Source organism: Trachemys scripta, chromosome 1, assembly GCF_013100865.1.
Source record: "Trachemys scripta elegans isolate TJP31775 chromosome 1, CAS_Tse_1.0, whole genome shotgun sequence".
NCBI classification, from domain to species: domain Eukaryota; kingdom Metazoa; phylum Chordata; order Testudines; family Emydidae; genus Trachemys; species Trachemys scripta.
This window is the reverse complement of record NC_048298.1, coordinates 221,312,942-221,338,891: the sequence shown is the minus strand read 5'-3', so window position 1 is coordinate 221,338,891 and position 25,950 is coordinate 221,312,942.

The following is a 25,950-nucleotide window of genomic DNA, read 5'->3' as shown; positions in this document are numbered from 1 at the left end:
TTTCCATGTGTGACGTTATCAGATTACAATATAACCATATAGATCATTGTTGCAACCACTGTTATATATGTGTACAAAGGCTGTTGAGTGAGGTGTCTACAAAAAGGTTATGTTTTGCTGGTTATGATTATGCTATCTGTATGCATGTATCATTTTTGTATGTGAAGTTATACATATTTATCCACCAGCTTTATGGGGATTGTCTGCCCCATTATTTGTAGTTCACCCTAATTGAGTAACCAGAGCTATCCCCCACTGGGACACCAGTCACAGCCAGATATACCATGTAAGATATCTGCCAAAATGTTATAATTTGCCAGATATGATCATCTTGTTTATATGTTTCTATGACCTTTGTATTATGAGTTATAGATATATAGGAATGTCTTTATTTCAAACTTGTGCTATGCTTCTGGGTGACACCGCCATACTGTTTGGCATCAGCACTGCCTAGCCTGCTTGATGGCCCATTAAGGGCCAACAGCTGATGATTGGCACATTGAGGGAAGGCCAATACACCTTATGATTCAGCAAGACATGCAGAGACGTGCCCATGGACAGAACTCTAAGGCTTCCAAGCCATGGGCTGGGCAGTTTGTGTTTGAAACAAAGGAGCACAGGCTGCATGGCAAGAGACTATAAAAGGCAGCTGCATCTCCTCCTGCTTCTTACCTCTGGAGGGACTTTGCTACAAACTGAAGCTCTGAACAATGGACTGAATGACCCATCCAAGCTCTGGATGTACTCCATAGACTTGACCTAAGCCAGCAGTTTATTCCATCATTACTACAAGCATGAACAAAGAACTTTGCCATTATTGGATGTCATTGATACCTTTAACCAATTTTAATTCTCTCCTTTCTTTCTTTTTATAAATAAACCTTTAGATTTTAGATACTAAAGGATTGGCATTAGCGAGATTTTTGGGTAAGATATAAGTTAAATATAGACCTGTGTGTGGTAGGTCTCTTAGGATCAGGAGAGCCTATTATTTGATGAGTCTGGTTGTAAAGAACCACTCATCTCTGAATCCAGTGGTTTTGGTGGTCATATAAAAACTAGAATGCCTGAGGAATCTGCCTTTATGTTTTCTTGTTAGCCAGTGTAGTGAAACTGGAGTTTAATTTTGTGGCTGGTTTGGTATACTTTATAAAAGAATAAACACCAGTTTTGGGTTGTGCCCTATTTCTCAGCAGTTCATCCTGAATTTGACATTCTCAGTTATGACCCACTAAGGCACGGTTACATCATGCATTAGTGAAACCAGCTGAAAAGTATACAGACAAATTCAGAGGCAGGCTATTTAATGCAGTGTTTCTCAAACTGGGATCGCCGCTTGTGTAGGGAAAGCCCCTGGCGGGCCGGGCCGGTTTGTTTCCCTCCCCCGTCCACAGGTCCAGCTGATCGTGGCTCTGACTGGCTGTGGTTCGCCGTTCCAGGCCAATGGGGGCTACTGGAAGCGGCGCGGGCCGAGGGACTTACTGGCCGCTGCTTCCAGCAGCCCCCATTGGCCTGCAGCGGCAAACCGCGGCCAGTGGGAGCCGCGATCGGCTGGACCTGCAGACGGGGGGAGGGAAACAAACTGGCCCGGCCCACCAGGGGCTTTCCCTATACAAGCGGCGATCCCAGTTTGAGAAACACTAATTTCATGAATATAAATGGGGTGGTATAATCTTCATGTTGGTAGATTAGTGCAAATGGGTCAGATTCACCATTGTTTGTGAAGGAAAGTTTAATATCTAAGAGGTGGATTCCTGAGCTGACTACTGGGAAGGCAAATTATCAGGGAGCTCAGAAGAATCCCTCATAGTACAGTTCAAAGGAATATACTGAAGAGCTTGTCCTGTGACCAACTTGGCTATTCCCTCAATATCCACCTGCTTCTAATGCTGTGCTGGTTGCTCTTGTCTCACCTGCACTTAGTGAGTGTGCATTCCTTATCTGAACTTCAGCCCAGAATGATTGTAATGAGGATTGAGTGGTACAATACTTAACTATCTCTGCTATGAGACCCATTAGCAGCATACTTCAGAATGAGAGCAGTCCCATGTAAAAAATAAGGAAAGAAACTTTATTTTTTCTCCTGTAAATTGATGGTGCTGTTTTTATTTTGATACATTTTGCCTCATTTTGGTCTCTTTATTCATGTTGTGAACAGTCTGTTACATGGAAAGTGTAGGGGACAATTTCCTGGTGCAAGTGCTGGAGGAACCAACTAGGGGCAGAGCTCTTCTAGACCTGCTGCTCACAAACTGGGAAGAATTAGTAGGGGAAGCAAAAGGGGGTGGGAACCTGGGAGGCAGTGACCATGAGATAGTTGAGTTCAGGATCCTGACACAAGGAAGAAAGAAGAGCAGCAGAATACGGACCCTGGACTTCAGAAAAGCAGACTTTGACCCCTTCAAGGATCTGATGGGCAGGATCCCCTGGGAGAATAACATGAGGGGGAAAGAAGAACAGGAGTACTTGTGGCACCTTAGAGACTAACAAATTTATTAGAGCATAAGCTTTCGTGGACTACAGCCCACTTCTTCGGATGCATATAGAATGGAACATATAATGAGGAGATATATATACACACATACAGAGAGCATAAACAGGTGGGAGTTGTCTTACCAACTCTGAGAGGCCAATTAATTAAGAGAAAAAAAACTTTTGAAGTGATAATCAAGCTAGCCGAGTACAGACAGTGTGATAAGAAGTGTGAGGGGGAAAGGAGTCCAGGAGAGCTGGCTGTATTTTAAAGAATCCTTATTGAGGTTACAGGAAAAAAACATCCCAATGTGTAGAAAGAACAGTAAATATGGCAGGCGACCAGCTTGGCTTAACAGTGAAATCCTTGCTGACCTTAAATGCAAAAAAGAAGCTTACAAGAAGTGGAAGACTGGACATATGACCAGGGAGGAGTATAAAAATATTGCTCAGGCATGCAGGAGTGAAATCAGGAAGGCCAAATCACACTTGGAGTTGCAGCTAGCAAGAGATGTTAAGAGTAACGAGAAGGGTTTCTTCAGGTATGTTAGCAACAAGAAGAAAGTCAAGGGAAGTGTGAGCCCCTTACTGAATGAGGGAGGCAACCTAGTAATAGAGGATGTGGAAAAAGCTAATGTACTCAATGACTTTTTTGCCTCTGTCTTCACAAACAAGGTCAGCTCCCAGACTGCTGCACTGGGCAGCACAGTATGGGGAGAAGGTGACCAGCCCTCTGTGGAGAAAGAAGTGGTTCGGGACTATTTAGAAAAACTGGACGAGCACAAGTCCATGGGGCCGGATGCGCTGCATCCGAGGGTGCTAAAGGAGTTGGCAGATATGATTGCAGAGCCGTTGGCCATTATCTTTCAAAACTCATGGCGATTGGGGGAGGTCCCAGATGACTGGAAAAAGGCTAATGTAGTGCCCATTTTTAAAAAAGGGAAGAAGGAGGATCCGGGGAACTACAGGCCAGTCAGCCTCACCTCAGTCCCTGGAAAAATCGTGGAGCAGGTCCTCAAGGAATCAATTCTGAAGCACTTAGAGGAGAGGAAAGTGATCAGGAACAGTCAGCATGGATTCACCAAGGGCAAGTCATGCCTGACTAACCTAATTGCCTTCTTTGAGGAGATAACTGGGTCTGTGGATGAGGGGAAAGCAGTGGATGTGTTATTTTTTGACTTTAGCAAAGCTTTTGATACAGTCTCCCACAGTATTCTTGTCAGCAAGTTAAAGAAATATGGGCTGGATGAATGGACTATAAGGTAGATAGAAAGCTGGCTAGATCGTCGTGCTCAACAGGTAGTGATCTACCGCTCCATGTCTAGTTGGCAGCCGGTTTCTAGTGGAGTGCCCCAGGGGTCGGTCCTGGGGCCGGTTTTGTTCAATATCTTCATTAATGATCTGGAGGATGGCGTGGACTGCACTCTCCCCAAGTTTGCAGATGACACTAAACTGGGAGGAGTGGTAGATACACTGGAGGGCAGGGACAGGATACAGGGGGACCTAGACAAATTAGAGGATTGGGCCAAAAGAAACCTGATGAGGTTCAACAAGAACAAGTGCAGAGTCCTGCACTTAGGACGGAAGAATCCCATGCACTGTTACAGACTAGGGACCGAATGGCTAGGAAGCAGTTCTGCAGAAAAGGACCTAGGGGTTACAGTGGACGAGAAGCTGGATATGAGTCAACAGTGTGCCCTTGTTGCCAAGAAGGCTAATGGCATTCTGGGCTATATAAGTAGGGGCACTGCCAGCAGATTGAGGGATGTGATCGTTCCCCTCTATTCGACATTGGTGAGGCCTCATCTGCAGTACTGTGTCCAGTTGTGGGCCCCACACTACAAGAAAGATGTGGAAAAATTGGAAAGAGTCCAGCGGAGGGCAACAAAAATGATTGGGGGCTGGAGCACATGACTTATGAGGAGAGGCTGAGGGAACTGGGATTGTTTAGTCTGCATAAGAGAAGAATGAGGGGGGATTTGATAGCTGATTTCAACTACCTGAAAGGGGGTTTCAAAGAGGATGGATCTAGACTGTTCTCAGTGGTACCTGATGACAGAACAAGGAGTAATGGTCTCAAGTTGCAGTTGGGGAGGTTTAGATTGGATATTAGGAAAAACTTTTTCACTAGGAGGGTGGTGAAACACTGGAATGGGTTACCTAGGGAGGTGATGGAATCTCCTTCCTTAGACGTTTTTAAAGTCAGGCTTGACAAAGCTCTGGCTGGGATGATTTAGTTGGGAATTAGTCCTGCTTTGAGAAGGGGGTTGGACTAGAAGACCTCCTGAGGTCCCTTCCAACCCTGATATTCTATGATTCTATGATTTTATGTTTTCAGCAGTGTTGTTTCCTTAGTTTTTCTCTCTGTGAGTCTGCCCTCCCTTCAAAGTATAAAATATGGATTCTCTCTCTCCTTTACCTGGCTTGAACATTTTAACCTTATGATGTACAGCACCTCTAAAGCTTTTCAGCAGTGTGTTACTGAATGATCCCTGGCTCTTTCTAGCTCTTAAAGAAGGGACTATGATGCTAAATGTATAGTAGAGAACTATTAAACCTTAGACAAATTCAAGCAAGCATTTTACAAAAATGCAGTTCACTTGCATTGCTCCTTAACTTGGGTGTCAAATTCATTCAGAGGATAGAGATGACTTCTATGTTTAATTGTGATCTGTGGGCTAGGGTATCAATTCAGTAATATATACTTTTCCCCAATGTTCAGTGGATTGATCACTAATGTTAGATATACAGTGATGAGTATGGTATAAGAACATCTATAGAATAAAATAGTACGAGGTTTGCACAAAGATCAAGGGGAATATATGGTCTTCATGTGGTAATTTAATGTTTATTAATTACTTATTAATCAGTGCCCTGTTTTCATATTCATCATTCAGTATGATATCTGCTCCTTTATGCTCCCCTGCCCTTCCCTCTTCCCTGCTTACAGCCACTAAAATAATCAGGGATTAAATATTTCATGCTGACACAGAATGGTCATACATGGCTTTTAAAGTTGATACTCCGTTCAGATTCATAGGAGACAGAGGAGTTCAGAATATCTGCAACTTCAGACAGACATCAGCACATTGGTAACATTCTGTTCACATTTGGAAAGTTATCTCTGCAACCATAAGGCCAAAACACTTAAAAGCTGAGATTCTGGAGAATTTGAATATATCATGCTGGCCATTTCATGCAGATGTAACCCACACACCTGGGTGTGGTGATCTGTCCCATATAGTGGCACCAAGACCACTTAGAGAGAGATATATGAGTCTGTGCTACAGCCTTAGCTAAGGGCCATGTGGCTTTTAGCTCATGCACTAAACTCCAGAGACCCCAGGTTCCATCCCATCCAGCGAGGACCGGGGTTTTTCAGAGTTACATAGACAAGATCTGGCCTGTAGACCATATATTTGACATCCCTGTCCTACACCCTGTACCTTTACTGTATAATAAATACAGGAAACCCCTTCTCTCATAGGCGTGGGAACTAGGGTGGTGCGGGAGGGGTATTCTGCAGCACCCCCAGGTTTTACATGGGTCTCCACTGCCGGGCCTGCACTCAAGTCCCAGCTGCCGCTCCTCTCCCCAGGGTCCTGGCTGCCGCCCCACATCCAGGGCTCCGCTCCTGGCACTTCACCCTCCCCTAGATGTGACTCTAGGCTTGGCCCCCTTACCCCTGTCTGGGCCCCCACTCCCAGAGACACAGGCCTGGTCCCAGCCCCAGCTCTGTGCTTGTGTGTGTGTGTGTGTGGGGACGGGGGGGCAGGGGGGGGCGCACAGAGGTAAGGGGGCTGGATTTCAGCATCCCCACTATTAAAAGTGTTCCAGTACCACTGTCTGCTCTCATCCATATCTAGATCTGAAATGTGCAGTCTTCACAGGTTTAACCTGTTTATCCTATGTCTCCATTTGGTGTCTTGTGTTTCAGGAGTTTGTGGCCAGGTTTTCAGAGATGGGTGCTCAACACCAAATTTAGCCGGAAGCGGTGGGTGCTCAGAATTCTTCAAATCAGGTCATTATTGTTATACCTATACCTTAGTTGTTTTCTTTTTTGTTTGTTTGTGTAAAATGTTGTCTGTCTCTTTCAACTCATTTATTATCATTCTTCACTTTAATTGTTCCTTATCACGACTTAGTGTCCGAGTCTTTTGTTATTTGTATAATAACTTTCACACTGTGTTCTGCCTATTACAGAATTTGGATTTATCTCCTTTTCATTTACTGCTTTTATTATTCCCTTAACCTTTGTTATTCCAATGTCCTTGTTACAGCTGTTGTTTAGAGATTATGGAAGACTGAAAATGATCAACATAGCAGATTAAACAGCAGTGGTAGGGATTGTCTTTGTTTTCTCTTTCTTTCCTATTTTTGACAGACTTTTTTGGACTTCAGTTACAGCTATGAGCTTGCTTAAATTAAAAAAAAAAGTTCAGTGGAGAGTTTTAAATAAAAAAGAAAAGGAAAATGCTATTTTTAGAAAGCAGAACTTTGGGGCCAATTATGTAACCCTCACCACATCTTCACATGACAGGGCTGATCTAATTACCCATAGCAGAAATAGAAGCTCTGAAAGGTCACAAAATGTAAAAATAAAATAAGTCATCTCATGGCTCACCAGAGTAAGTCCTGCCACTGATTTATGAATAATACATCTAATCATCATACATGTGATTTATATATTTTATGATCCACACTATAAATCGTCAAATTACCCACCTTCTAATGGATCAACTGCATTTATAATGCAAGTCCTCCATGGTACCAGGGTCCCATACTCAGTGAAACCAGGGCAGTTCTGAGCAAGTGGGGTCATGACTAGGGGGAGTTGAGCAGGAGACATATACCGCCTGAGTAGTACAGAGCATGGTCTCTGCAGCGCAGGTAGGAGTGGTTCAGGGGTGCAGACAATATGGCGCTACTGCAGGTTTTGTGCTTCACTATTAGTAGACCTCTCCTGAGCTCCATGATATGGGGTGATAGAAACTACAAAATAAAAAAGAAACAAACCTTTGATTAATGCACAAGTTGGAATCTACCATGCAAATGCTGCTAACACTTTTCTTTAATAGTGCATTTGTTTTTAAAACAATTATCTGCAATGTGTATGGAAACACACAGGGTGATTCCTGTTTGTGTGTGTGTAGGGCCAAATCCTCAGCTGGTGTAAATTGTCATTGTTCCTTTGAAGTAAATGGAGTGAAACCAGTTTACACTGTCTCAGAATCTGGTTCACTGTATGAACTTAATCAAACACACATTATAGCCAATGCTATTAAAATTGGTATTAAATGAACTTCTAATAAATGAGAGCTTAAACTTTGTTTTATACTTGAACTTTGAATTTATTTTCTGTCCATTTTAAAAGAAAGGAACTTAGAGGAAAACAGCTTGATTTGGAGTAAAAAGAACCATCATGAACTTGGGCTTAGTGAATGTAATTACTGAGATGAGTCTATTCTATCATCATTAGTCTGTGTGACCTTAGTGCTGCAATGTGTGACCTACTGTAGGGATCACATTTAAAAGCTCCTGCCAGAATTTGTAGAAGGACGTAATGTCTTCCTCTTTTTTAACAACCCCGACTTCTCTCTCCTCTATATTACTTATATACATTATGGCAGTGCCTCATTGTAGTTGGCATTATGCAAAACACAGAATGTGAGAGAATCCCATGCTGAAGAACTTTCTATCTAAACAGACAAAAACAGATAAAGGGAAACAGAGAGGTGATGTGACCTGCCAAGAGTCAAACAAAAGATAAGAGGCGGGGTTTAAAACCCAGGTCTCTTGGTTCCCTATCCAGTACCCTATTTACATGATTGTGCTGCTTTGCTGGTCCCACCATTACTTAAGTGAATAGTAACAAAAGACAGTAGAAGATTTGATGGAGTCCCTCTCTATTATTTCCTTTGTCCTAAAGGATGTCCTCAGTTTTCAGTCAGAAGATTTATTGGTTATCTGAGGATTATTCATATAGAGAGGATACCATTAAACATGTATTGCTTTGCTATTTTAATGTGGTACACCCTATTTCTACAGTGGGGAATAGTGCAAATATCACAGTAAAATTAAATTTTAATGGTGCCTACTCTACATAATATATTTCAAAGCAGACAAAAATATTGGAATGGTCAAGATAGGGAGAAAATAAATATTCATATGTCAGGAGGTTAGGAAGTAATATTTTTGTCATCCTAGGATGTGTGACTGTTTAGTGAAAAAGTTACATATATGAGCAGAAGTAAATGTCTTGGACTGAAGAAAATCAGTGACAAACTGTGGATGAGGCCTAAAGAACCCTCCAAGACATCAAGTATTGCAATACATGACAAGAAAAGAGTTAATTAAACTGAGCTGTCCATTTACATCACATTCTGGGGTGCAATCCAGACCAATGAGGGGTTGTGTCATCAGTTGCCCTGCATCCCTAAGTGCCTTAAAATGCTCTGCTGCTGTACCTCCCTTGTCTGGATGCTCCCAGCCAGCATACAGGCATCCGCTGAATGTGAAAAGCCACCCTGGACCAGCAACTCTCTGACTCCAGCAGCCTGCTTGTTACACCACAGCCACACTCTGGCCTCCACCAGCCTTGGTTACACCCAGCAAGGTGAACCCAATACTCCTGAGTCCTGAATTTTCCCAGAATCATGTGCTCTGCAATGTCCATCCCTTTCCTGGACCATTCAGAGGAATACAATTAATTTGCTTCTCTAAAGAGACAAAATGCACAGATTACCACTTTAACTGGAGTTAACATTTGCTTCAATTCAAACACAGCACTGGGTTGGTTTAGATTAAAAGTAAAGCAAGTTAACTAATAAAAGCAGATGGCATTTTAAATGAGTTCAGGTATGCAAGATGATGTTGGAAATAGTGTCAAGCAAATTAAAGGGAAAACTACTTTCTACAGGCTATGACTTAACAAAACAAGCTACCCCCTTTCTTTAAGGTAGTTTCCTATCTTTCAGCAAGATGTCTGCCCGCCCCTCTGGTCATGGTCTCACATTAAGTCCAACATACTTGGTTCCTTTGTTGTCTTATGAAAAAGATAACTTGGGGTTCTTTTCGCTCTCTATAACAGTCCAGTGAATCTTTTAAATGGATTCTTTTGAAGGTTACCCTGCAAAGTAAAGTTCAGTCGAGCTGTTGGGAAGGAGACATGGAGTCGGCTGGTGAAGGATATTCCATGCTGGTTTCTTCCCCCAGTGATATTTGATAAAATGCAAATAAATTTATGTGTTTCTGCCATCTCCACCTCTTGCCTTCATGGTGAGTGATTATCTCCACCCCTTGTTAGCTTGATGATTTTTATGTAATGAATACCCATTTTCTCTTAAAGTATCTTGGTAGAACCATCAATGTGGCAGAACCACATGCCTTTATCTAGGGTGGGGTAACTTTATCCTATCTGACAGACACACTTTAAAAACATAATTCCCAATATGTTTGTAATTTTTAATTTGTACATATTTCACACAATGATATTAATGATCAGTATGTTATTAGCTTTCTATTGATACCTTACCTGACAACTTTTAGATACAGGTTATGACATTAATGAGTTGGGGTACATTGTACTAGTCAGGCCAGCTGAAACTCACTACCAGATACAAGGGAGCTCCTTGCTTTCCTTCACTGGGATGCTATTAGGTAACAATCTCCTACTCTTCTCTCCACAGCTTCTATCACATTAAAGAAAAAAATATGAAAGATTTCTGCAGGCTGGCTGATTTCTGCAGAGTCACTGAGCCCATTTTCTCAGCTGGGAGAGCTTTATGTGTTCTTTGTCCTGCAAAAAACTAGAATCATTGGTTAGGTCTACATTCACTTTACCTGAATAAAACCCAGAATAATCTGACTTCATACAGATGAAGTATGGGAAGGGAAATCCATGATCTGACAGACCAGCTCATAGGGCTGTAGTTAAGCTTTCCTTCATGTATTGCTCTAGCAGAGGCATAAATAGGAGTTGCAGCCCTTGCACAATATTTGAATGCTGTGCTGGAGCTGGTGGATATATGTGAGGCACAGATACTCTGGTTCATCTATAGGATTCCTGGCATAACTTTCCTTCACAACAGTGTATAATTGAGACCCCTTTCCATAATATGCTTGACCACTCTGTCTCCCACACTACCATGACAACTCCCATTCCAGCACAACCATAGCAGTATGGTTAAGTAGTCTGGAAAGCCTCCTACCTCTGGCTAAATTTTATCCAAAGCAAATAGAGCATTTATATTGAAAACTAGCATATAAATCAGTCTTTGCTTTACATTTCAACAAGGGATTAGCAAATCTGGGATTTTTATTTAAAATGTGAAACACAAATTAACATATTAGTTGCATATCTTTTCAATCTGTTCTGGGTAACTCATAAATCACTGCCAAGACTGGAAATCAGTTTTATGGCTTGTAAATCAACAGCTTGGCTAATAAATTAAATACACATTCATAAATCACTTGAATGTTGCATAAATAAAAAGAAATTGGTACTCAAAAAGACATTTAAAAGGATTTATTCATAAATCATTCTTGTACACTGACACAAAGCTTTGGAATCAACTGTAAGTTAGATATTATTCAGTGACATCCTATATATGCAAGACATGTCAAAAATATAAGCTCTTATGAGTGCTTTTTAAACTAAACTGCAGTTAGAAATGAGGTATCATTTTTGACATGGCTCTGCTGCCTTATATAATAAGCCGTGCATCCAGTCTGTGGGGAAGTGTGCTGCATCTCTTAAAGAAATGTTGCAGATTGCTTTCCCTCTCAGCTCAACTGGTCCTTGGAAGAACTGGCCTCTTATGCTCTTTCTCTACTGTGGATAAATGCCTCAAACTAGCTCTCTTTTCACATTCTTAGGGAAAAGTAAACTGTTTTCCTAATAGTTCAACTCAGCTCAGAATGGCTACAGATCATTACATATCTCCTCTGCCCCAATTATGAACCTAATTTTCCATATGGTTATGCAGTAAGTGAAGAAGATTATTCATTTACTGACCCTGAACTCTTTGGCCATACTCCCATGACTCAGAAAACCCATAAAGAGTGTTGCCTTTCCTGGAAGCAAACTTTACTGACATGCAAGGACCTGGGGAGATGGGCCAATATATCCACTGTGATCTAATGAGGTACTCTTGAAGGGGTTAAATTCACAGACACCATCACCTGCAGCCACTCAGGGTCCCAAGGGCTCTATTGACCCAGAGCCAGATCTGGTGAAATGACCACAGCAATGCATGGCCACCAATGCAGTTTGGACACCCTGACAGGTCCACACCACGGTTGCTACCTCTGGTAACCACACCTGTGGATGATCAGTCTCTCACCAACTCTAGTGACTTTCTGTAGGAGCAGCAAAACAATGAGATTTTTAGCTGCCTGTACAGGCATCTGACCAGTGTGAACAGGGTCATGGTGATGCATTATGAGATGCACAATACCCTCACTTTGAGCTGGAAGTCATGGTTTTGTCCTGGTTTGGATGGTCACAGATCTTCAAAAAAGGATGTCCCAATCACAACTACTGGTCCTCAGGTCCTGTAAGCACAAAGTCCTCAGTCTGGCCCATAAAGTGCTTAGGTTTGGATACTTACAGGTGGAAAAAAAACAGGAATTAATATTGGCTCATATCTTATGGTCAGGGGTATATCAAGAGATCAAGGACTACTACAACTCTTGTCCAGCTGGTGGGTCCCAAACCTACTTAAAAGGCTCCCTGGGTTCCTCTCCCATTGGTAGATAGCCCATTTGAATGTATTGGGGTGGATTTAGTTGGGGCCCTCAAACTAACTGTCAGTGGGTGCAGTTATATTTTAATCATTGTGGATTATGGCCAGCTCCATTGCCCTGCAGTCAATGTCAGTCCAATCAGCCACTATAGAGCTGCTAAAAGTGCTCTTTCAGGTAGGCATCCCTGGGGTGATTCTGACCAATCAGATCACCACCTTCATGTCAAGGTTACTGCAAGAAGTTTGCTCCTTACATGACATAAAGTTCATGAAACTCTCAGTCCACCACTCCCCCCACTCAATAGAAGGCCCATTGGAATGTTTTAACTGGATCCTAAGGGAAATGCTGCATACGTTTGTCACAGCTGAATCCTGCAAAGGGAAAAACTACTGCTGTAATCTACTGTTTACTATCACTGAAGTGCCCCAGACTTCTATGGGAGTCTCACCTTTTGAGTTGCTATATGGAAAGTGGCCCCATGGAATTCTGGACCTTAAGCAGGAAGCTAGGCAAGACCAAGGGACTAAGGCTAATAATGGTGTTCAGTAATCCTAAATCAGTGGGGAAGGCTAGACTTCATAGGGTCCCTCGCCCAGCAGAATATACAGGCTATGGAACACTCACAGAAGTTATAAAATATTAGGATTGTGAGGTTGAGGTTGTATCAACAAGGGGACTGCATCCTGTTCTTATTACCTACCTCTGAAAGCAAACTGCCAGCTAAATGACAGGGGCCCTTTGAGATAGTGCACTGGGTCGGGGAGGTAGATTATGAGATTCAGTTAGTAAGGAAGACACCTGGCACCCAGATATACCATTGCATTTACTAAAGCCCTGAAAGAGCTGAGAGGTCATGTTTATCCAGTCCAGCAAGAATTGGCCTTATACCATCAGGAACCATACGTGAGGGTCTGTCCTTCTGTGACTCTGGGAGACAGTGTCATTGGTTTGCAGAGAGAGCAAACCTGCAAGCTAATCCATAGCTTTATTGATGTCTTCACCACAAAGCATGGGAGGACTCACCTCATAGAGCACCATGTACAAATTATCCCACGTGCCAGTATGCAGAAGGGAAGCTTCGAGATCCCTGAATGAATGCAGGAGACAGCCAAGAGGGAACTAAAAAGTGTGCTAGAACTAGGGGTACTTGAGGAATCTCAAAGTGAATGGCATAGCCCAATGTTTCTAGGTCCTAAACCAAACAACAGGGTTTGTTTTATATTGTCTTTAGGAAAGTTAATGCCATGCTGAGGTTCAACGCATATCCCGTGCCCCAAGTAGATGAAATGCTGGAGAGGTTGCGTAGGGCCTGCTTCATAACCATGCTCATACTTACTAAAGAATGTTGGCAAATTTCTTTGGCACCATTGTCCAAAGATAAGATAAGGCTTTGCCACCCCTTTTGGCCTATTTCAGTTTCAAACTCTTCTGTTTGGACTTTGTGGGGACACTGCTACATTCCAGCAGCATATGGACAGGGTATTATGGCCCCATCAGCAGTATGCTGCAGCTTATCGCAACAATGTTTTTGCATCTATTCTAGCATATGGGAACAACATCTCAAGAGGGTGGCTGCCATCTTTCAATATCTAAGGGAAGCAGGCCTAATGGCTAACCCTGTAAAATGCAAAGTGGGTAGCACCAAAACTAAATACTTGGGATATACCCTAGGAATGGGAGAATCCAAGCCTTAGTCAGCAACGTGAAAGTCCTGCTAGAGTGCACAATCCCTATCACCAAAAGGCAGGTGAAGTTGTTCCGGGGGTGAGCAGTGCACTAGAGGGTTTTGTCTCCAGGTTTTCCACCGTAATGGCCCCCATTATGGACCCCCTAAAGAATAAAGTTCCCCCAAAGGTCCAGTAAACACCAGCTTGCACAAATACATTTGGCACAATAAAGCACATCTTGTGCAGTAAACCAGTACTGCTGAGTCTGGCTTTTATGAAATAATTCATTCTACAAACAGACGCCTCTACTGTGGGCTTTCGGGTGGTTCTATCCCAGGTGGTGGAGGATGGAGAACACCCTATCTTATATCTTAGTAGGAAGATTCTTCCATGCGAAAAGAATAATCTCGCGCAGAAAAGGAATGTCTCGCAGTTATTATGCTACCTCCTGGGAGAACCCTTCACCTCGCTTACAGACTATGCTCCCCTTAGAGGGCTGCAGGCTATGAAAGATAAACTCCAGACTCACATGCTGGTATCTTGCCCTGCAGCCATTTTCTTTTATGGGGCAGCACATGGAAATGCAGATATCTTATTGATTGATGGATGGATGGATGCAGACAGACAAGCGTAAATTCCACTGAGTAAGCCTTCTGCCACACTTTGGGAGCAGGGAGAGGGTGGACAGGGTACAAGGACACTCACTAGCCCTGACCCTAAAGGGTTAATGCAGTAGTCAATTAATCCTGATCCATTAGATGGAACAGAAGAAATATAAAGGGATGCCAGGGAGGCAACCGGGGTGGGGGAGGGGTGCAGTTTCATGCTAGCTGCAGCCGGGCCTACAGGTCTATATGTGGAGACTGTTGATTGAAGTTGCTGTCATTGTTTTGCTACTGCTGGTTTTGTTCTGCTTGGGCTGTTTAAAGTTCTGATAAGGATGGTGCTGGGATGAAGGGATCACAACAGACTGAAGGCTGCCTGACTCTTATTTTGTGGGCTGGGAAATCAGTGCATTAGCCCACTGGCCCCAATTCAGCAATGGATTTAAACTGATCTGTGGTCTTTATTTTGTAATTTTCTATCTACAAAGTTATTTGAACATTGAAAATTGGCACCCCACTGGAGAGGTAGCAAACATACAGGAAGAGTGGAAAACAACTGCAAAATGAGAGACAATAGAACTGGGTTAGAGAAGGGATACAGACAGTGATGGGAGTTTCATTATCAGAAAATGTGTTTGTACAACAGCAAGTACAATGGAGTCCTGGTCCATGACTGGAGGTAGTAGGCAGTACTTCAGTATAAATAATAAATATATTTGCCACACAATAGGTGCAAAATTAGGTTTGGGAGGCTGGCTGGGAAGATGATCTGTGAGAGGATCTTCACTTTGAGAAATTGCCCACAACGGAAAGTACGAGATCCACACTTCAGTAACGATACAAAACTGTGCTAAGGTTCTTCTGAGCTGTCCTGTTTTGAATCATAAATGCTGTATATTGTCACATTTTCTTTAGAAGGATTTCAGGATCATCCTGCCAACACTCAATGGCAATTTTCTTTTGTTAATGTGTTTCAAATATAGTTCTTGAGATGTGACATATGCATTTAAAGGGAACTTGAGTTGTGTTCCATTCAAGTTCTGTAGATTCTGATTTTATAGTACTCTTTGCTCACTACTATGGCCTAAACGTCTCTGGATTCAGATACACTATTTTTTTTTACTACTCATGGCCTGATCCTATTTCCACCGAAGTCAAAACTTCCCCTTATTTCAACAATAACAGACCCAAGGTCTGTATACAACATACAGATCAGTCTTCATTATGAAACTGCATTTTGAAAACATGTCCTTGTAACTAACTATAGCATCAATATGAAAGAACCTGCTGTTTGTAGTCCGCTTAGTGTAATTTAATACATGGTACAGATGTTAGTGCTATAATAGAGGAAAGCACCTTAGTAAATGTAATTCTATATAAAAACAAGGTTCTATATAACAGATTTGAATACATTAAATTGTAGGGGGCCTGTGACTACTTTAATAGCTAGACTGATTAATCAAGAATATGATTGGGTATTACTATATATAAAGTAAAAAAAGAAACACGATTGCTGTTAATGATAGGGATAAAGTACCACAAGGTGAAGGTTTAAGAAAATTTCTTATAAAAAATTCTTCATGTACTATGAAAGCAATATAGCATACAGTTACAATGCACTGATTAGTATAATTATCTTGATTGTCTAAAAGGTTATGTCCTTTATTATAATTAGATTCAATCAGTTATGGGTGTGCTTCTGTATAAGACCATTATCAGAGTGTAAGAGTAAAATGGTTTTATGTAGGTAAGGCTACATTTTTACTTGACTTTTGTGATCTTTCATAAACTGTATTGTAATGTTCCTTAGCACTTGTGGTTATGAATCCAGAAATAAGTTGTGGTATGTTTTAAAATGTTGAATCACTCTAAAGGCATTTGATCATTTAGGCCTCAATCAGCAAAGTACTTATCCATGTGCCTAATTTTAAAAACATGAATAATCACTGACTGGGAACTTAAACTGTTGAAGGTAATGCATTTCTGTTGTACCCCTTTGGAAAAATGTAGGACTACTAGTAAAAGTAGGTGCCCACTTTTAATGCAGACCTTATATTTACTGATCATTCCTAGACATATGCCACCTCATCATGTTTAGTCACAGTACACCTCCTAAAATAGACAAAAGTGAGTAGTTTATAATGACATAGTATTTTGAGGTTCTGTTTAAATAAGCACAGAGTAATTCAAAATTTTATCCCAAACCTCTTTTATCTACAAGAACAGGCTGCTAGACTTATTAGACTTCTACTACATCCTGATACAGCCTAGAAATATTCCAAGAACAGCATTTTTAACAGTATGCTGTCACTTATTATTATTATTATTATTATTATCATTAAATAGTTACATTGTGTTAGCGCCTATAGGCCTCCATCAGGGGCACGGGATCCATAGTGCCAGGCCATGTGCATACATATAATGAAAAGACAGTTCCTCGCCCCAAATTGTTTAGAGTCTAAGCCTTGATCTTCTATTGTGATTTGCATAGTGTGACATCAAAGGGAATTTAGGATGCATAAGGAATGCAGGATTGAGTTACGTTTAGAGCTGGTAGGGAATCTTCTGTTTAAATGTTTTTTCATTGGAAAATGATCATAGAATCATAGAATATCAGGGTTGGAAGGGACCTCAGGAGGTCATCTAGTCCAACCCCCTGCTCAAAGCAGGACCAATTCCCAACTCAATCATCCCAGCCAGGGCTTTGTCAAGCCGGGCCTTAATGATGATTTGTAGAAACTTAAACTTTTAACAGGAATGTACAAGTTTCAATGCAACTTTCACTGGGAAAGGTTTCTTAGGACCAGGATGGAATTTGTGGTCTGAAAAACACACAGAGAGGCAGACAGATAGACCTATCCCAGAATAGCCAATAGCTCAGTGGTTAGGGCACTCACCTGGGATGTGGGAGACCCAGTTTCAACAAATCCTTGCGGTGCCTGTTTTGGAGCCAGGACTTGAGCCTAGAATGCCCACATGAATGCCTTAACCACTGGGCTATTGGATGTTCTGGTATTGGAAGGACGTGTCTCTTTTTAAAATAATAATAATAATAATAAAACCTTTGAAAAGTCTGCTTTATCCTGATGCAGAGTGGGAACATTTTCAAAATCTTGAAACTTTTCATTGGACAGGAAATGTTTCCTGCCCATCTCTAGTTATGGTACAATTTATTAGCACATAATTCACCAAACTAGTGAAACAAAAAATGAAAAGATGCCAACAGCTTTAGATTTCTTACCTGTGCCTATTTGTTCCCCAGGCGATTGTTTCCTTTATGTTCAGCAAAGAAATTTGCTACACAATACACAGCATGACTCATTTCAGTTTCTTTGAGTAATGTCCCCAAGGGAAGAGCAAAATTGCAGCTACAGATGGTCACATGATGAAATGTAGTTACTGAAACCTAATATAATGCAAAGTGTACCTTAAATGTAAATCGTGATTGTGTTAAATGTTGGTACCAGCTGTTTCAGTCTGCAAGCTAGAGTGACTGTTGTACCCTGGGAGTCAGCAGGTGCCACTTTCTATGCCAGTATATAATTATGAGCAGATAGTTCTAAATGGACATTTCAGCTTGTCTGTAGCTCAGAGACAAGCAACATCACACACATGAGAAAATGGGAAATGAAACACAGGAGAAGAAACTTCTGACACTGAACCTTTGTTTTATTAAATAAATACATTTGGTTTAATTTGATTTAAAGGATCTTTGTGTTTTAGTTTTCTTTTAGTTTAGTTTTTGTTTTTTTGAGACTGAGTTGACTGCAGAATCTAGGAAATGAGTAGACAGAAGAAAAATTCTCGAAAAGCAGTCATTACAAAAATATTTATCTTGACCAGTTAGCCATGATGTTTGAATTCCGAGCCAACGTGGATGTCAGAGTCTCTGGTTAATAGCCAAACTCAAATGTGGTTATTTTTCCCAACATTTTTCACTACATCTTTATCTGCTCTTGTGTGTAGCTATATGAATACATGTTAATTATGTTATTGTAAGAAATGTTAAGAAATAAAATACAAAGTACTATATTTACTATAAATTTCACAAAAAATGGGATTTGTATTTAACTTGAAGCACATAGTTCTATTGATTCCGTGAAACATGCATATGTATAATACGTCTCTTCAGGATGGGGAATTTATGTATGAATGCCTAGTGTTGTAAGGAAAAGACCAATATCACACTGACCAGAAAAAAAAAAATCTGATTTTCAAGTAAGCAATTTGTCACTGACACTTGGCCCAGGCAAAATCTAAAAAAAATTAATGTGCATGCTTTTTCCCCTGATAAAGCATTATTTGTTTTAATGAAGTTCTTGTATACTTGGTTCTTTTTCCCTTGGGCATCTTGAAGAATTTGAAATCTAAGAGGGACATTGGCAGGTATTTAAGTATACATAAAACTTTATTTAATGTGTATTGTAATTATACTTGTGATAGTAACTTTTAATGGAGGATTAAACTTCGTTTTTCATGTAGATTTCATCAAAGAGATAATATTTTCATAAATGTAATCTCTGAGAAGGTTTATTTGATCTAATTTTGCACTTAACTTTAATATCTGATTTCCTAGGCCAGAAAAAAAAAAAGTTTAAAGACCTGAAAGTTTTAGCACTCAGTGGCAAGTCCTGCTCTGAATTACATGGGGAAATTTCCCATTCTTCCCAGTAAGAACTGCATATGACCACCTATCACAGTTTGAGCAGCTTGCTTGGTTTCATAATTTTGTCTCATTCTTTGACTTCAGTGTGCTCATTAACCACGTTTATGTTGAGTTACAGTAGTGTCAGGTTATCTATATCTATATCTATATCTATATTAGGGCCCTAATGCCCAGAAGTAGCGTGTGCTCCAAAATATCTGTGTAATTTCCCAAGGAAAATTATTCTGAAAATCCAGAATACCAATTAAACAATCCATTTTTGGGGTGACACAAAGATTGTGATGGTTGAACCTGCTACAACTTATGTTTGTGTAGGGGAAGAATAAAAAAAACATGAAATAATATCCAACACATCGGAGTACTCAGTCCACAGTTTCTTTGGTTGGAAAAAGTTTATGCAACTGGCTAATTCAGATTATAAATAATAGACTACTTATGGCATCCAATTTATGGGCTCAAATCCAGTCCAAGCTATGTGCTTGAAATTCATTCATCTGATAGTGCCCAAGTTGCTTACATAAAACTGAGTTTGTGGTCTCAGTCCAGCTCCTGACAACAGGTATCTGCATTGTAAAAGTGGCCATCAAAATAAAACTAAAACTCTCATTGGCAGCCTCAGCAGAGATTCTAACTAGTAATGGGCATTGTGACAGAATTCTTTTCACTAGAAGTGATCTCTTCTGAACAGATTTAAGGGACGTTGGTGGGAAAATGGGTGTCCTTGTTTTGCTGGTCCTAATTTTGTTTGCCCTGCAGATCATATGCAATTTGTAGATTGTTCCTGTTATTTGAAATGACAATGACTCAATGTAAGCCTTTTAAAAAGGTGCCCCAAAACTATGGAGATAAGTTTCCTATAGCTGCTTGTCACAATGTGAAGAAAAAAATAGTATACTTCAATCTTCCAATTCTTGGTGAGTTCCCTAACCACTTGGCTATTCTGGGGGTCTCTCTCGCTCTCTATCATCCGGACCTGAAAAATGTTCCTGATGAAATTTTTGTCAAAACTGATGGGTTTCCATGACACATTTCATATTGGATGGAACAAATTTTGTCAAACATTTCAACTAGCTCTAGTGCGTATATTCAAAACAGAACTCAAAGGGATGAAAGTGACTGCTACGTGGAGGCTACAATACATGAAACACATAGCAGCCCTCTAATTTAAGGAATAAATGCTGGTGTATGCCTATCACTCAGTGATCCAAGAATTTTACTGGCTTTCTCTCCATTCACTTCTGAACTACAATAAAAACTTGGACCTAATCACAAAGCCTGGCTATTTCAGAGATTATATCGTCATCCAAGATTGTGAGGTGCTCTGGTTTATGGTAATGGGGGCCATATAAAAAACATATGTTTGATTTTTGGCTCCCATCTTGCAGTTTTATTCAGGAAACACTCCCACTGAATTCTACTCTTTTTTTCTTCTCATTCTATTCTGGAACTATGTAAAACTTAGTAATTTCAGTTTAAAGGGGTTTAATGTGATCCATTTTGTGGATTTCAGTTCACACAGGTCTCCAGAGAGTGTGACAAGCTACGGTTCACCTCTCTGCTTACTTCTCCCAGGACAGTTCACATTTATTAGTGAACCATGCATCAGTTAAGAATCATAGCATTATAAAAATATAGGTAGGGAAGAGACCTCAAAAGGTCATCTAGTCTATCTCCCTGGTCTGAGGCAGGCCAAAGTAAAGCTAGTCCAAGTGTTTTTCTAACTTGTTCTTAGTGACCTCCAATGATGGGGATTCCACAATTTCTATTGGAAGCCTATTCCAGAGCTTAAGTACGCTTATAATTAGAAAGATTTTCCTAATATCTAACCCAAATTTCCCTTGAAGTAGATGTATAATGGCACATCCTCTACACACCGCTGGAACTCTTGGTGTCTCACAGTCTCTCATGGACAGTCTTGTATGTGTTGCAAAGGATAGCTCAACATATTGATTTTTGTAGAATTCCACAAGTGAATTCCACAGAGTCTGATCCAAAGCACATTGAAGTCAATGGGAGTTCTTCCTTTGAGAGGAAGAGCTGGTGATTACTGACATTCTGGAATCTGTCTCAGGGAAATGAATGGATGCAATATAGTCAGACTACCTTTATTATGGCTCCATTGTGTGTTTGTGTTATTGCTACTTTATGTCCAGTGGTGTTGAAAACTGCTGAGAAAATCTAGTGATACTGGCATGGAGATTTGCTTTCCAAAGCTTAGAAGAAGATATCTACAATTGTGAGCAGGGCTATATTGTCTGGCATAGCTTGGTATGCAACTTGATTGTGAAGGATAAAGGATATTGGCAGAGGACATGGAAGGACTGCATTCTTAATTGTGTGCTACATAGGTTCTAATATTACTGTATTGTTACCAGTCATTAGCCTGTTCATTTATAAGCTGACCCCCCAAGATGGATAGGTAAAAATGGCAAAAATTCTATGATCCTTTCATAAGGCTACCCTATATTTCAGGGGTTGGCAAACTTTGGCTCCTGGCCCATCAGATTAAGCCACTAGCGGGACGGGACGTTTGGTTTACCTAGAGAGTTTGCAGTCACAGAGCTTCTCAGCCCCCAGTGGCTGCAGTTCGCCGTTCCCAGCCAGTAGAAGCTGCGGGAAGTGGCGGCCAGCACGTCCCTCAGCCCGCGTCACTTCCTGCAGCTTCACTTTTTTACCAAATGCTTCACTTTTTTTACCAAAAAAAAATCAGCTTGTGAATGAATATATACGGTAATTAAAACTTGGCATTATAAATAGCGTGCAACCTTAATTCAGGCATTTCCTAACGTCTGAGTGCTTAATTTTGCAACCTTTAATATTCTTTTAATGTAATGCACCTCTATCCCGATATAACCCAGTCCTCAGGAGCCAAAAAATCTCACCGCCTTATAGGTGAGACCGCGTTATATTGGGTACAGTCCAGTGCTGGACTGAACCACTTTCCCTAGCGGTGATTTAAAGAGCCCAGTGCTCCAGCCACTGCGGGGAGCCCCGGGCCCTTTAAATCACCGCCGGAGCTCTGGCAGCGGGGCTCGGGCGGTGCTTTAAAGGGCCCGGGTCTCCACACAAATTTGGATATAACATGGTAAAGCAGTGGGGCTCGGACAGCGCTTTAAAGGGCCCAGGGCTCCCCGCTGCTTTACCGTGTTATATCCGAATTCATGTTATTTTGGGTTGTGTTGTATCGGGGTAGAGGTATATACGGTCTGCATTTTTTCACTTGCATGAGAGTATACATTTGTCATATTTTATAAATAACACAGAAAAATATACAGAAAAGAAAAAAAAAATCTCTGGCTTTTCCTTCAGCTTCTTATTTTCAGTGTTCAGTATCTAAAATCCTCTAGAATTTGTTTTTCTCTTCTGTTAAGATACTGATCAATTTTAACAAGAGTTTTCTTGTTTCAAATACATGTTTTCACTTATCCTCTTTGTAAAAGAGTGACCCTCATGGCTGGGCATAGCACAGCATAATAGCATAGTGTAATATCTCTTTCCCCTTCTGGTACCCCTCTGAATCACTGGTACTGCAGTGATTCACCTCTGCTCATGACTCTGTTCTCTGGCCAGGTCACACTGTGTTTCCACCCTTTTACAGAGTTCTTTAACCAGTCCAACAGAAACATAAAGACTGAATCTTCCTCCCCAATTGGGCTCAGCTAGCTGCATCTCTCCTTCACAGGCAAGCCTTCGCTATAATACAATGTCCTCACTTCTGTCCTCAGAGTCACTCACTCAATCCCACGGTCTAAGGCTGGCACACTTCTTTGCCTTCTCCATGGTTTCAGGCAGGACATTGTTCCTCAGCAGCTCTTGAACTTCCTTCAAGCTCACCTCAGAACCGAACTTTTCCACTCCTCTGACCTTCCAGCTTTCTAGCTGGCCCCTTCCAAGAGGAAGGGAACTCACTACATCCTCTCCCTTAGATCTTCTCCTCTGAACTGACCTTCTGTCCTTTTCTAAGTCCGTCGTCCCCTTCACTTGGCCACACCCTGCCCAGGTGCAGTCAGTGAGGTTATTAGCACTTTTAGGCAGATTTAATCTTTTTGGGGCTGGTGCTAGGTTTACACTGTTTCACACTCTTATTAGTAGCTTAGCGGTGAGTGATATTTCTGTCCAAATTATTGAAATAGTGTCACTTTCCTTTTAAATATAAGCTAATTTAAATCTTTAATATTGAAGTCAATGGGAGTTTTGCCTGAGGATTTGCATGATTCAGTCCTGAAATTGTACTATTTAATATGTAAGAATCATATTTTTATCCTCAGTTTTCATTTTATTGGAAGCTCAGGTTTTCCTTCTGTTATTAATTTCCTTCTCCTCCTCCTCCTCCTCCTCCTCCTCCTCCTCCATGTTGAGCAAATTTAGTATGAAAGGGGAAAATGGGGCACTTTTATAAAACCAGGTTACCATAGCAGCAAAAAGTAATTTGAGTTTACCACCTACAGTAACAATAAAAGATGAGTTGTGCAGGATTCTAATCAACTGCAGAGACAGTAATCAGACAAAATCAATCGGCATGTGTAATGGAGGAATACTTACACAAAGATACATCTATAGTTGCAAAGAAACCATCCTTTTATTTACTAGGAAATGAGAAGCTGCCTATCTATGGTAGTGGTGAGGCTGTGGAAATAGTAGATTTAAATTACTTATTTGTAGTAGCTAATATTCTCTGAAATGTTTATTGATGCTTCTCTGGATTCATCACTTATGATTATAAACTGAGGTATTTAACAGTGTGGGGTAATTCACGGAAAATACCATACCAAGGTCTGACAATTTGAGGATGAGAGTATTGGCAAACATTTAGGAAACAAATAAGAATAATAAAAAACATTTTCTTGTTGCTTTTCCCTGTTCCCATCTCATTCCATTTGCACTGTTTAAATCCATCAACTGAAGACAAGTAGTGAACAAAATACCTTGATGACTATTATTTTTAATATCGAGAACACTTTCTGACTCCTTCTATGTTTTGTGCTCATTTTTTTCATGTAGTAAATTCTAGTACAGTTGTATAATCCAAATTGGTCTCCAAAAATAAATAATACTAATCTACAAGGGCTTGAGTCAGCCTTTTGTGTACAGAGTAGATCAGTTTGGATCTTTTCCAGTCATGGCACAGCTAAGCACCACCAGAAAGAACAGACTGTGGTTCTACTGCTTCCTTTGGTCAGGAATCAGGGCATGCAACAGAGCAGTTCCTGAGCAACCTAATGAGTGCAGCTGCCCTGTAGTAAGTTACCTGATTCGCAACCCCACCTGATTGGTGGGAAGAATCAGCAGATGGGCTCCATAGGAATCCCACTTGCAAAAAGTACCCAGGAAATGAGCTGAAAGAGTGTATTTCATTAGCATTCACCAATTTTTGATCTCTGTCGGCCAACACTTGGCAGATCAGTTGGCTTGCATTACTAAGACATCTTCTGTGTAGGATTTGCTGACCTTCAGGAAGTGAAGCAAGCCCCTATATGGTTACCCAAGAGTGCAGATACAATATTTCAATATACACTACTTGTACCTGTGCAAATAACTCATGATAGAACAAACATTTGCTACATAAATTGATAGCAGACATAGTGATCTTTTTCTGATTCTGAAATGTTTAATCAGATAAGATTTAATTACCAAATGCTTTCATGTGAGTGTTCTTTGTAGGGGTAATAGATAGGTAATGATCTTTTGGGGGATAAACAGACAATGACTATTCAGGTCATTATTTGCTGTTCAAATGCCATATATTTTCATTTGGAAGTCTCTCAGCTTCTACTAAATTACCACTTTTCCCTAGTGGCTTGGCATGGTAAGGGTGCAGCAACTCAATGAGGACAGCTTCTCCCGGAAGGTGTAGTTGAAGTAATAACTTGTAAGTTTTAATAGTTCAGAATAGATTTTGGAGGCATGTTTGTTCTTGTAGCTATTCTCAAATACATGAGAGGAACAAAGTTCCGTGAAAATATTTTCTATTTAGCAATGTCAACACTTAACAAGTGAGATTAGAAAGTTAGTACTTCTGGTGATCTCAGCTACACCAGTGTAAATCCAGAGCAACTCTACTGCAGTTAGTGAATTTATTCCATGTTTACACAGATGTAACTGAGCTCAGAATATTGTTCCATGGGTATATGTTTAGAAGCAGCAGTTTTGTATGCATTTTAAAAAGTTGAAACTGGCATCATAATAATATGGAAATTACTAGACCCTTTCCTTCTCCCCAACCTGGAGATCTCTCTCCTACTTTTCACCTCCATTTTCTTCCCTCACATCCTTTTGCCTGACTGTCTTCCTCATAGCCTTCCTTTCTAAATACAAACATGCTCTAATTTCTCACCTTATAAAAAACAAAATGAAATTAAAAATCCCCTTGAGCCTACCCATTCTTTCCATCTGCCATCTTACTGTCCAAAGTCATTGATCAAGACAATTAAAGCCATTGCCCTGACTTCCTCTCCACTGATTCTATTTCAGAGCCTCTCAAATCTGATTTCCAAGTCTCTGGGCCTAATTTCCCTCTCAGTTGGTCGCTGACATTTCCCCCTGGAATAGCTCGCTGGCAGCTCAAGCTAAACATGCTTGAGACTTAACTTTCTTTCTAAGCCCTCTCCTCAATTTTCATTCATGATTATTGTTGAAAACCCCACCAGCTCCCTGTTACCCAGTCTCTCAACTTGGAAGTTATCAACTCCTCCTTCTTGTTCTTTGTTCAATTCCAGGAGGTAATCTATGCTTATCATTTCTTACTCCACAACCTTTCAAAAATGGAACCCGTTCTTTTGATCTCAGCATGGTT